Source organism: Chiloscyllium plagiosum, unplaced genomic scaffold (assembly GCF_037043375.1).
Source record: "Chiloscyllium plagiosum isolate Xiang-an unplaced genomic scaffold, Cpla_swu_hap1 HiC_scaffold_39, whole genome shotgun sequence".
NCBI classification, from domain to species: Eukaryota; Metazoa; Chordata; class Chondrichthyes; order Orectolobiformes; family Hemiscylliidae; genus Chiloscyllium; species Chiloscyllium plagiosum.
Genome location: NW_028270177.1, coordinates 88,511,503 through 88,523,785, shown reverse-complemented (window position 1 = coordinate 88,523,785; position 12,283 = coordinate 88,511,503).

The window sequence follows — 12,283 nt, the reverse complement described above, 5'->3', positions numbered from 1 at the left end:
AAGTCCCTCCATCGCTGTGTGTCTGCGTGTATCCCCCTCACTGTGTGTGTGTGTGTGTGTGTGTCCTTCCCTCGCTGTGTCTCTGCGTGTATCCCCCTCACTGTGTGTGTGTGTGCATGTCCTTCCCTCGCTGTGTGTCTGCGTGTATCCCCCTCACTGTGTGTGTGTGTGCATGTCCTTCCCTCGCTGTGTCTGCGTGTATCCCCCTCACTGTGTGTGTGTGCATGTCCTTCCCTCGCTATGTGTCTGCGTGTATCTCCCTCACTGTGAGTGTGTGCATGTCCTTCCCTCGCTGTATATCTGCGGGAATCCCCCTCACTGCATGCGTGTGTGTGTGCATGTCCTTCCCTCGCTGTGTGTCTGCGTGTATCTCCCTCACTGTGTGTGTGTGTGCATGTCCTTCCCTCGCTGTGTGTCTGCGTGTATCCCCCTCACTGTGTGTGTGTGTGCATGTCCTTCCCTCGCTGTGTGAAGTGTATCCCACTCACTGTGTGTGAGTACATGTCCCTCCCTCGCTGTGTCTCTGCGTGTATCCCCCTCACTCTGTGTGTGTGTGTCCTTCCCTCGCTGTGTGTCTGCGTGTATTCCCCTCACTGTGTGTGTTTGCATGTCCTTCCCTCGCTCTGTGTCTGACTGTATCCCCCTCACTGTGTGTGTGTGTGTGTCCTTCCCTTCCTGTGTGTCTGCGTGTATCTCCCTCAGTGTGTGTGTGTGTGTGCATGTCCTTCCCTCGCTGTGTGTCTGCGTGTATCCCCCTCACTGTGTGTGTGTGCATGTTTTTCACTCGCTGTGTGTGTGTGCATGGCGTTCCCTCGCTGTGCGTCTGAGTGTAACCCCCTCCCGTTGTGTGTGTGTGCATGTCCTTCCCTCGCTGTGTGTCTGCGTGTATCCACCACACTGTGTGTATGTGCATGTCCTTCCCTCGCTGTGTCTCTGCGTGTATCCCCCTCACTCTGTGTGTGTGTGTCCTTCCCTCGCTGTGTGTCTGCGTTTATCCCCCTCACTGTGTGCGTGTGCATGTCCTTCCCTCGCTGTGTGTCTGCCTGTATCCCCCTTACTGTGAGTATGCGGATGTCCTTCCCTCGCAGTGCCTCTGCGTGCATCCCCCTCACTGTGTGTGTGTGTGTGCATGTCCTTCCCTCGAGTGTGTCTGCGTGCATCTCCCTCACTGTGTGTGCGTGCATGTCTTTCCCTCGCTGTGCGTCTCCGTGTATCCCCCTCACTATATGTATGCGCATGTCCTTCCCTCGCAGTGTCTCTGCGGGTATCCCCCTCACTGTGTGTGTGTGCATGTCCTTCCCACGAGTTTGTCTGCGTGTATCTCCCACACTGTGTGTGCGTGCATGTCCTTCCCTCGCTGTGTGTCTGCGTGTCCACTCTCACTGTGTGTATATGTATGTCCTTCCCTCGATGTGAGTGTGCGGGTATCTCCCTCACTATGTGTGTGCACATGACCTTCCCTCGCTGTGTGTCTGCCTGTATCCCCCTCACTGTGTGTGTGTGCATGACTTTCCCTCGCTGTGTGTTTGCGTGTTTCCCCCTCACTGTGAGTGTGTGCATGTCCTTCCCTCGCTGTGTGTCTGCGTGTGTCCCCCTCACTTTGTGTGTGTGCATTTCATTCCCTCGCTGCGTGTCTGGGTGTTTCTCCCTCACTGTGAGTGTGTGCATGTCCTTCCCTCGCTGTGTGTCTGCGTGTATCTCCCTCACTGTGTGTGTGTGTGCATGTCCTTCCCTCGCTGTGTGTCTGCGTGTATCCCCCTCACTGTGTGTGTGTGTGCATGTCCTTCCCTCGCTGTGTGAAGTGTATCCCACTCACTGTGTGTGAGTACATGTCCCTACCTCGCTGTGTCTCTGCGTGTATCCCCCTCACTCTGTGTGTGTGTGTCCTTCCCTCGCTGTGTGTCTGCGTGTATTCCCCTCACTGTGTGTGTTTGCATGTCCTTCCCTCGCTCTGTGTCTGACTGTATCCCCCTCACTGTGTGTGTGTGTGTGTCCTTCCCTTCCTGTGTGTCTGCGTGTATCTCCCTCAGTGTGTGTGTGTGTGTGCATGTCCTTCCCTCGCTGTGTGTCTGCGTGTATCCCCCTCACTGTGTGTGTGTGCATGTTTTTCACTCGCTGTGTGTGTGTGCATGGCGTTCCCTCGCTGTGCGTCTGAGTGTAACCCCCTCCCGTTGTGTGTGTGTGCATGTCCTTCCCTCGCTGTGTGTCTGCGTGTATCCACCACACTGTGTGTATGTGCATGTCCTTCCCTCGCTGTGTCTCTGCGTGTATCCCCCTCACTCTGTGTGTGTGTGTCCTTCCCTCGCTGTGTGTCTGCGTTTATCCCCCTCACTGTGTGCGTGTGCATGTCCTTCACTCGCAGTGTGTCTGCCTGTATCCCCCTTACTGTGAGTATGCGGATGTCCTTCCCTCGCAGTGCCTCTGCGTGCATCCCCCTCACTGTGTGTGTGTGTGTGTGCATGTCCTTCCCTCGAGTGTGTCTGCGTGCATCTCCCTCACTGTGTGTGCGTGCATGTCTTTCCCTCGCTGTGCGTCTCCGTGTATCCCCCTCACTATATGTATGCGCATGTCCTTCCCTCGCAGTGTCTCTGCGGGTATCCCCCTCACTGTGTGTGTGTGCATGTCCTTCCCACGAGTTTGTCTGCGTGTATCTCCCACACTGTGTGTGCGTGCATGTCCTTCCCTCGCTGTGTGTCTGCGTGTCCACTCTCACTGTGTGTATATGTATGTCCTTCCCTCGATGTGAGTGTGCAGGTATCTCCCTCACTATGTGTGTGCACATGACCTTCCCTCGCTGTGTGTCTGCCTGTATCCCCCTCACTGTGTGTGTGTGCATGACTTTCCCTCGCTGTGTGTCTGCGTGTTTCCCCCTCACTGTGTGTGTGTCCTTCCCTCGCTGTGTGTCTGCGTGTGTCCCCCTCACTTTGTGTGTGTGCATGTCCTTCCCTCGCTGTGTGTCTGCGTGTTTCTCCTTCACTGTGAGTGTGTGCATGTCCTTCCCTCGCTGTGTGTCTGCGTGTATCTCCCTCACTGTGTGTGTGTGTGCATGTCCTTCCCTCGCTGTATATCTGCGTGAATCCCCCTCACTGTGTGCGTGTGTGTGCATGTCCTTCCCTCGCTGTGTGTCTGCGTGTATCTCCCTCAGTGTGTGTGTGTGTTTATGTGTCCTTTCCTCGCTGTGCGAGTGCGTGTCCCCCCTCGCTGTGTGAGTGCTTGACCCTCTCACTGTGTGCGTTTGCATGTCCTTCCCTCGCAGTGTGTCTGCCTTTATCCCCCTCACTCTGTGTGTGTGTTTGTGTGTGTGTGTATGTCCTTCCCTCGCTGTGTGTCTGCCTGTATCCCCCTCACTGTGTGTGTGTGCATGACTTTCCCTCGCTGTGTGTCTGCTTGTTTCCCCCTCACTGTGTGTGTGTCCTACCCTCGCTGTGTGTCTGCGTGTGTCCCCCTCACTTTGTGTGTGTGCATGTCCTTCTCTCGCTGTGTGTCTGCGTGTTTCTCCCTCACTGTGATTGTGTGCATGTCCTTCCCTCGCTGTGTGTCTGCGTGTATCTCCCTCACTGTGTGTGTGTGTGCATGTCCTTCCCTCGCTGTGTGTCTGCGTGTATCCCCCTCACTCTGTGTGTGTGTGTCCTTCCCTCGCTGTGTGTCTGCGTGTATTCCCCTCACTGTGTGTGTTTGCATGTCCTTCCCTCGCTCTGTGTCTGACTGTATCCCCCTCACTGTGTGTGTGTGTGCATGTCCTTCCCTCGCTGTGTGTCTGCGTGTATCCCCCTCACTGTGTGTGTGTGCATGTTTTTCACTCGCTGTGTGTGTGTGCATGGCGTTCCCTCGCTGTGTGTCTGAGTGTAACCCCCTCCCGTTGTGTGTGCGTGCATGTCCTTCCCTCGCTGTGTGTCTGCGTGTATCCACCACACTGTGTGTATGTGCATGTCCTTCCCTCGCTGTGTCTCTGCGTGTATCCCCCTCACTCTGTGTGTGTGTGTCCTTCCCTCGCTGTGTGTCTGCGTTTATCCCCCTCACTGTGTGCGTGTGCATGTCCTTCACTCGCAGTGTGTCTGCCTGTATCCCCCTTACTGTGAGTATGCGGATGTCCTTCCCTCGCAGTGCCTCTGCGTGCATCCCCCTCACTGTGTGTGTGTGTGTGCATGTCCTTCCCTCGAGTGTGTCTGCGTGCATCTCCCTCACTGTGTGTGCGTGCATGTCTTTCCCTCGCTGTGCGTCTCCGTGTATCCCCCTCACTATATGTATGCGCATGTCCTTCCCTCGCAGTGTCTCTGCGGGTATCCCCCTCACTGTGTGTGTGTGCATGTCCTTCCCACGAGTTTGTCTGCGTGTATCTCCCACACTGTGTGTGCGTGCATGTCCTTCCCTCGCTGTGTGTCTGCGTGTCCACTCTCACTGTGTGTATATGTATGTCCTTCCCTCGATGTGAGTGTGCGGGTATCTCCCTCACTATGTGTGTGCACATGACCTTCCCTCGCTGTGTGTCTGCCTGTATCCCCCTCACTGTGTGTGTGTGCATGACTTTCCCTCGCTGTGTGTCTGCGTGTTTCCCCCTCACTGTGTGTGTGTCCTTCCCTCGCTCTGTGTCTGCGTGTGTCCCCCTCACTTTGTGTGTGTGCATGTCCTTCTCTCGCTGTGTGTCTGCGTGTTTCTCCTTCACTGTGAGTGTGTGCATGTCCTTCCCTCGCTGTGTGTCTGCGTGTATCTCCCTCACTGTGTGTGTGTGTGCATGTCCTTCCCTCGCTGTATATCTGCGTGAATCCCCCTCACTGTGTGCGTGTGTGTGCATGTCCTTCCCTCGCTGTGTGTCTGCGTGTATCTCCCTCAGTGTGTGTGTGTGTGTTTCTGTGTCCTTTCCTCGCTGTGCGAGTGCGTGTCACCCCTCGCTGTGTGAGTGCTTGACCCTCTCACTGTGTGCGTGTGCATGTACTTCCCTCGCAGTGTGTCTGCCTTTATCCCCCTCACTCTGTGTGTGTGTTTGTGTGTGTGTGTATGTCCTTCCCTCGCTGCGCGTCTGCGTGTATCCCCCTCACTGTTTGTATGCGCATGTCCATCCCTCACAGTGTCTCTGCGGGTATCCCCCTCACTCTGTGTGTGTGTGTGCATGTCCTTCCCTCGAGTGTGTCTGCGTGTATCTCTCTCACTGTGTGTGCGTGCATGTCCTTCCCTCGCTGTGTGTCTGCGTGTCCCCCCTCTGTGTGTATGTTTATGTCCTTGCCTCGCTGTGAGTGTGCGGGTATCTCCCTCACTGTGTGTGTGTGCATGACCTTCCCTCGCTGTGTGTCTTCGTGTAACCCCACCAATGTGTGTGTGTGCATGACTTTCCCTCGCTGTGTGTCTGCGTGTTTTCCCCTCACTGTGTGTGTGTCTTTCCCTCGCTGTGTGACTGCGTGTATCCCCCTCACTGTGTGTGTGTGCATGTCCTTCCCTCGCTGTATATCTGCGTGAATCCCCCTCACTGTATGCGTGTGTGTGTGCATGTCCTTCCCTCGCTGTGTGTCTGCGTGTATCTCCCTCAGTGTGTGTGTGTTTGTGTGTCCTTCCCTCGCTGTGTGAGTGCGTGCCCCCGTCGCTGTGTGAGTGTTTGACCCCCTCACTGTGTGTGTGCATGTCCTTCCCTCGCTGTGTGAGTGCGTGTATCTTCCTACGCTGTGTGTGTGTGTGCAAGTCCCTCCATCGCTGTGTGTCTGCGTGTATCCCCCTTACTGTGTTTGTGTGTGTGTGCATGTCCTTCCCTCGCTGTGTCTCTGCGTGTATCCCCCTCACTGTGTGTGTGTGTGTGCATGTCCTTCCCTCGCTGTGTGTCTGCGTGTATTCCCCTCACTGTGTGTGTGTGTGCATGTCCTTCCCTCGCTGTGTGAAGTGTATCCCACTCACTGTGTGTGAGTACATGTCCCTCCCTCGCTGTGTGTCTGCGTTTATCCCCCTCACTGTGTGCGTGTGCATGTCCTTCACTCGCAGTGTGTCTGCCTGTATCCCCCTTACTGTGAGTATGCGGATGTCCTTCCCTCGCAGTGCCTCTGCGTGCATTCCCCTCACTGTGTGTGTGTGTGCATGTCCTTCCCTCGAGTGTGTCTGCGTGCATCTCCCTCACTGTGTGTGCGTGCATGTCTTTCCCTCGCTGTGCGACTCCGTGTATCCCCCTCACTATATGTATGCGCATGTCCTTCCCTCGCAGTGTCTCTGCGGGTATCCCCCTCACTGTGTGTGTGTGCATGTCCTTCCCACGAGTTTGTCTGCGTGTATCTCCCACACTGTGTGTGCGTGCATGTCCTTCCCTCGCTGTGTGTCTGCGTGTCCACTCTCACTGTGTGTATGTGTATGTCCTTCCCTCGATGTGAGTGTGCGGGTATCTCCCTCACTATGTGTGTGCACATGACCTTCCCTCGCTGTGTGTTTGCCTGTATCCCCCTCACTGTGTGTGTGTGCATGACTTTCCCTCGCTGTGTGTCTGCGTGTTTCCCCCTCACTGTGTGTGTGTCCTTCCCTCGCTGTGTGTCTGCGTGTGTCCCCCTCACTTTGTGTGTGTGCATGTCCTTCCCTCGCTGTGTGTCTGCGTGTTTCTCCCTCACTGTGAGTGTGTGCATGTCCTTCCCTCGCTGTATATCTGCGTGAATCCCCCTCACTGTGTGCGTGTGTGTGCATGTCCTTCCCTCGCTGTGTGTCTGCGTGTATCTCCCTCAATGTGTGTGTGTGTTTATGTGTCCTTTCCTCGCTGTGTGAGTGCGTGTCCCCCCTCGCTGTGTGAGTGCTTGACCCTCTCACTGTGTGCGTGTGCATGTCCTTCCCTCGCAGTGTGTCTGCCTTTATCCCCCTCACTCTGTGTGTGTGTGTGTTTGTGTGTGTGTGTATGTCCTTCCCTCGCTGTGCGTCTGCGTGTATCCGCCTCACTGTTTGTATGCGCATGTCCATCCCTCGCAGTGTCTCTGCGGGTATCCCCCTCACTGTGTGTGTGTGTGCATGTCCTTCCCTCGAGTGTGTCTGCGTGTATCACTCGCTGTGTGTCTGCGTGTATCTCTCTCACTGTGTGTGCGTGCATGTCCTTCCCTCGCTGTGTGTCTGCGTGTCCCCCCTCTGTGTGTATGTTTATGTCCTTGCCTCGCTGTGAGTGTGCGGGTATCTCCCTCACTGTGTGTGTGTGCATGACCTTCCCTCGCTGTGTGTCTTCGTGTATCCCCACCAATGTGTGTGTGTGCATGACATTCCCTCGCTGTGTGTCTGCGTGTTTCCCCCTCACTGTGTGTGTGTGTGTCTGCATGTCCTTCCCTCGCTGTGTGTCTGCGTGTATCTCCCTCAGTGTGTGTGTGTTTGTGTGTCCTTCCCTCGCTGTGTGAGTGCGTGCCCCCATCGCTGTGTGAGTGTTTGACCCCCTCACTGTGTGTGTGCATGTCCTTCCCTTGCTGTGTTTCTGCGGGTATCCCCCTCACTGTGTGTGTGTGTGCATGTCCTTCCCTCGCTGTGTGAGTGCGTGTATCTTCCTACGCTGTGTGTGTGTGTGCAAGTCCCTCCATCGCTGTGTGTCTGCGTGTATCCCCCTCACTGTGTGTGTGTGTGTGTGTGCATGTCCTTCCCTCGCTGTGTCTCTGCGTGTATCCCCCTCACTGTGTGTGTGTGTGCATGTCCTTCCCTCGCTGTGTGTCTGCGTGTATCCCCCTCACTGTGTGTGTGTGTGCATGTCCTTCCCTCGCTGTGTCTGCGTGTATCCCCCTCACTGTGTGTGTGTGCATGTCCTTCCCTCGCTATGTGTCTGCGTGTATCTCCCTCACTGTGAGTGTGTGCATGTCCTTCCCTCGCTGTATATCTGCGGGAATCCCCCTCACTGCATGCGTGTGTGTGTGCATGTCCTTCCCTCGCTGTGTGTCTGCGTGTATCTCCCTCAGTGTGTGTGTGTTTGTGTGTCCTTCCCTCGCTGTGTGAGTGCGTGCCCCCGTCGCTGTGTGAGTGTTTGACCCCCTCACTGTGTGTGTGCATATCCTTCCCTTGCTGTGTTTCTGCGGGTATCCCCCTCACTGTGTGTGTGTGTGTGCATGTCCTTCCCTCGCTGTGTGAGTGCGTGTATCTTCCTACGCTGTGTGTGTGTGTGTGCAAGTCCCTCCATCGCTGTGTGTCTGCGTGTATCCCCCTCACTGTGTGTGTGTGTGCATGTCCTTCCCTCGCTGTGTGTCTGCGTGTATCCCCCTCACTGTGTGTGTGCATGTCCTTCCCTCGCTGTGTGTCTGTGTGTATCGCCCTCACTGTGTGTGTGCGTGTCAGTTCCTCGTTGTGTGTCTGCATGCATCCCCCTCACTGTGTGTATGTGCACGTCATTCCCTCGTGTTTTCCGGGTCCTTAAGGGGGAGGGGGATCAGCCCGAAGTCGTGGTCCACATTGGCACCAATGACATAGGTAGGAGGAGCTCTGAGGATGTTAGGCAGGCTTTCAGGGAGCTAGGTTGGAAGCTCAAAGTTAGAACGAACAGAGTTGTTGTCTCTGGTTTGTTACCCGTGCCACGTGATAGAGAGTCGAGGAATAGGGAGAGAGAACAGTTAAATGGGTGGCTACAGGGATGGTGCAGAAGGGAGGGATTCCGGTATTGGGATAACTGGCGTTCTTTCTGGGGAAGGTGGGACCTCTATAAACAGGATGGTCTGCACCTGACCTGAGGGGCACCAGTATCCTTGGCGGGAGGTTTGCTAGTGCGCTTGGGGGTGGTTTAAACTAACTCTGCCAGGGCATGGGAACCCAGACTGTAGCTTTAGGGTGCAGGACCTGGAGTGTAGGGTGGTTAGGAACATGGCATCAATTTCAAAGGAGGGTGCCTGTAAACAGGAAAGTGGCTTGAAGTGTGTAAACTTCAATGCAAGAAGTGTACAAAATAAGGTAGGTGAACTTGCAGCGTAGGTTGGTACCTGGGACTTCGATGTTGTGGCTATTACGGAGACATGGGTAGAACAGGGACAGGATTGGCTGTTGCAGGTTCCAGGGTTTAAATGTTTTAGTAGGGTCAGAGGTGGGGGTAAAAGAGGGGGAGGTGTGGCATTGCTTGTCAAAGATAGTATTACAGCTGTGGAAAGGACGATGGATGAAGACTCGCCATCTGAGGTAGTTTGGGCTGAGGTTAGGAATAGGAAAGGTGAGCTCACCCTGTTAGGAGTTTTTTACAGGCCTCCTAATAGTCCTAGAAATGTAGAAGAAAGGATTGCGAGGATGATTCAAGAGAAGAGTGAAAGTAATAGGGTGGTTGTTATGGGGGACTTTAACTTTCCTGATATTGATTGGGAAAGCTATAGCTCAAGTTCGTTAGATGGGTCAGTGTTTGTCCAATGTGTGCAGGAGGGTTTCCTGACGCAATATGTAGATAGGCCAACAAGAGGTGATGCCATACTGGATTTGGTTCTGGGTAATGAACCAGGCCAGGTGTGAGAATTCGAGGTAGGTGAGCACTTTGGGGACAGTGACCACAATTCGGTGACTTTTACTCTAGTGATGGAGAAGGATAAGTGTGCACTACAGGGCAAGAGTTATAGATGGGGGCAGGGAAATTATGATGCGGTGAGGCATGACTTAGGATGTGTGGCTTGGAAAAGTAAGCTTCAAGGCAAGGGCGTAATTGATATGTGGACCTTGTTCAAGGAGCAACAATTGAGTGTCCTTGATAAGTATGTACCCGTCAGGCAGGGAGGAAAGGGTCGTGTGAGGGAGCCGTGGTTTAATAAGGAATTGGAATCCCTTGTTAAATGGCAGAGGGCGGCCTATGTAAAGATGAGGCGTGAAGGTTCAATTGGGGCGATTGAGAGTTATAAGGTAGCCAGGAAGGACCTGAAGAGAGAGCTAAGAGCAGCAAGGAGGGGACATGAAAGGTCCTTATTTGGTAGGATTAGGGAAAACCCGAAGGCTTTCTATAGGTATGTCAGGAATAAAAGAATGACTGGGTTGGAATAGGTCCAGTCAAGGATAGTAGTGGGACGTTGCGTGTGGAGGCTTAAGAGATTGGGGAGACACTGAATGAATACTTTTCGTCTGTATTCAATCAGGAACAGGACATTGTTGTCAATGCGAGTACTGAGTCAGAATTAAGTAGAATGGATGGCTTTGAGGTATGTAGAGAAGAGGTGTTGGAAATTCTGGAAAGGGTGAAAATAGATAAGTCCCCTGGGCCTGATGGCATTTATCCTAGGATTCTCCGGGAAGCAAGGGAGGAGATTGCAGAGCCATTGGCCTTGATTTTTATGTCCTCGTTGTCTACAGGAGTAGTGCCAGAAGATTGGAGGCTAGCAAATGTGGTTCCCTTGTTCAAGAAGGGGAGTAGGGATAACCCTAGTAACTATAGGCCGGTGAGTCTCACTTCTGTTGTGGGCAAAATCTTAGAGAGAATTGTAAGGGATAGGATTTATGAACATCTGGATAGGAATAATGTGATCAAGGATAGTCAGCGTGGTTTTGTGAAGGGCAGATCGTGCCTCACAAACCTTATTGAATTCTTTGAGAAGGTGACTAATGAGTTGGACGAGGGGAAAGCGGTAGATGTGGTGTATATGGATTTTAGTAAGGCGTTTGATAAGGTTCCCCATGGTAGACTACTGCAGAAAATACGGAGGTATGGCATTGAGGGTGAGTTGGAGGTTTGGATTAGGAGTTGGCTGGCTGGAAGAAGACAGAGAGTAGTAGTTGATGGCAAAGGTTCATCTTGGAGTGCCGTCACTAGTGGTGTTCCGCAAGGATCTGTTTTGGGACCATTGCTGTTTGTCATTTTTATAAATGACCTGGAGGAGGGGTTAGAAGGTTGGGTGAGCAAGTTTGCGGATGATACGAAAGTCGGAGGAGTTGTAGACAGTGAGGAAGGATATGGCAGGTTACAGCGGGATATAGATAAGCTGCAGAACTGGGCAGAAAGGTGGCAAATGGAGTTCAATGTAGCTAAGTGTGAGGTGATTCACTTTGGTAAGAGTAATAAAAAGATGGGGAACTGGGCTAATGGTCCGATACTTGGTAGTGTGGATGAGCAGAGGGATCTTGGTGTTCATGTACACAGATCTTTGAAAGTTGCCACCAAGGTAAATAGTGCGGTGAAGAAGGCATATGGCGTACTGGCTTTTATTGGGAGAGGAATTGAGTTCCGGCGTACTGAGGTCATGTTGCAGTTGTATAAGACTCTGGTGCGGCCGCATCTGGAGTATTGTGTGCAGTTTTGGTCGCCATATTATAGGAAGGATGTGGAGGCACTGGAACGGGTGCAGAGGAGGTTTACCAGGATGTTGCCTAGTATGGTAGAAAGATCGTATGTGGAAAGGCTGAGGCACTTGGGGTTGTTTTCATTGGAGAAAAGAAGGTTTAGGGGTGACTTGATTGAGGTGTACAAGATGATTAGAGGTTTAGATAGGGTCGACAGTGAGAATCTTTTTCCACGTATGGAGTCAGCTATTCCAAGGGGGCATAGCTTTAAATTAAGTGGGGGGGGGGGTAGGTATAGGACAGAAGTTAGGGGTAGGTTCTTTACTCAGCGAGCCGTGAGTTCATGGAATGCCCTGTCAGTAGCAGTGGTGGACTATCCCTCATTATGGGCATTTAAGCGGGCATTGGATAGGCATATGGAGGAGCGTGGGCTAGTGTTGGTTAGGTGGGCTTGGATCGGCGCAACATCGAGGGCCGAAGGGCCTGTACTGCGCTGTTTTCTTCTATGTTCTATGTTCTATATCTGCGTGTATCCCCCACACTGTGTGTGTGTGTGCATGTCCTTCCCTCGCTGTGTGCCTGCGTGTAGCCCCTTCACTGTGTGTGTGTGCATGTCCTTCCCTCGCTGTGTGTCTGCGTGTATCTCCCTCACTGAGTGTGTGTGCATGTCCTTCCCTTGCTGTATATCTGCGTGTATCTCCCTCAGTGTGTGTGTGTTTGTGTGTCCTTCCCTCGCTGTGTGAGTGCGTGTCCCCCCTCGCTGAGTGAGTGTTTGAACCCGTCACTGTGTGAGTGTGCATGTCCTTCCCTCGCTGTGTGTCAGCGGGTATCCCCCTCACTGTGTGTGTGTGTGTGTCCTTCCCTCTCTGTGTGTATGCGGGTATACCCCTCACTGTGTGAGTTTGTGTGTCTTTCCCTCGCTGTGGGAGTGTTTGACCCCTTCACTGTGTGTGTGTGTGCATGTCCTTCCCTCGCTGTGTGTCTCCGGTTAGACCCCTCACTGTGTGTGTGTGCATGTCCCTCCCTAGCTGTGTGTCTGCGTGTATATCCCTCACTTTGTGTGTGTGTGTCCTTCCGTCGCTGTGTGTGTATGTGTTCCTTCCTCGCTGAGTGTCTGCGTGTATCCCCC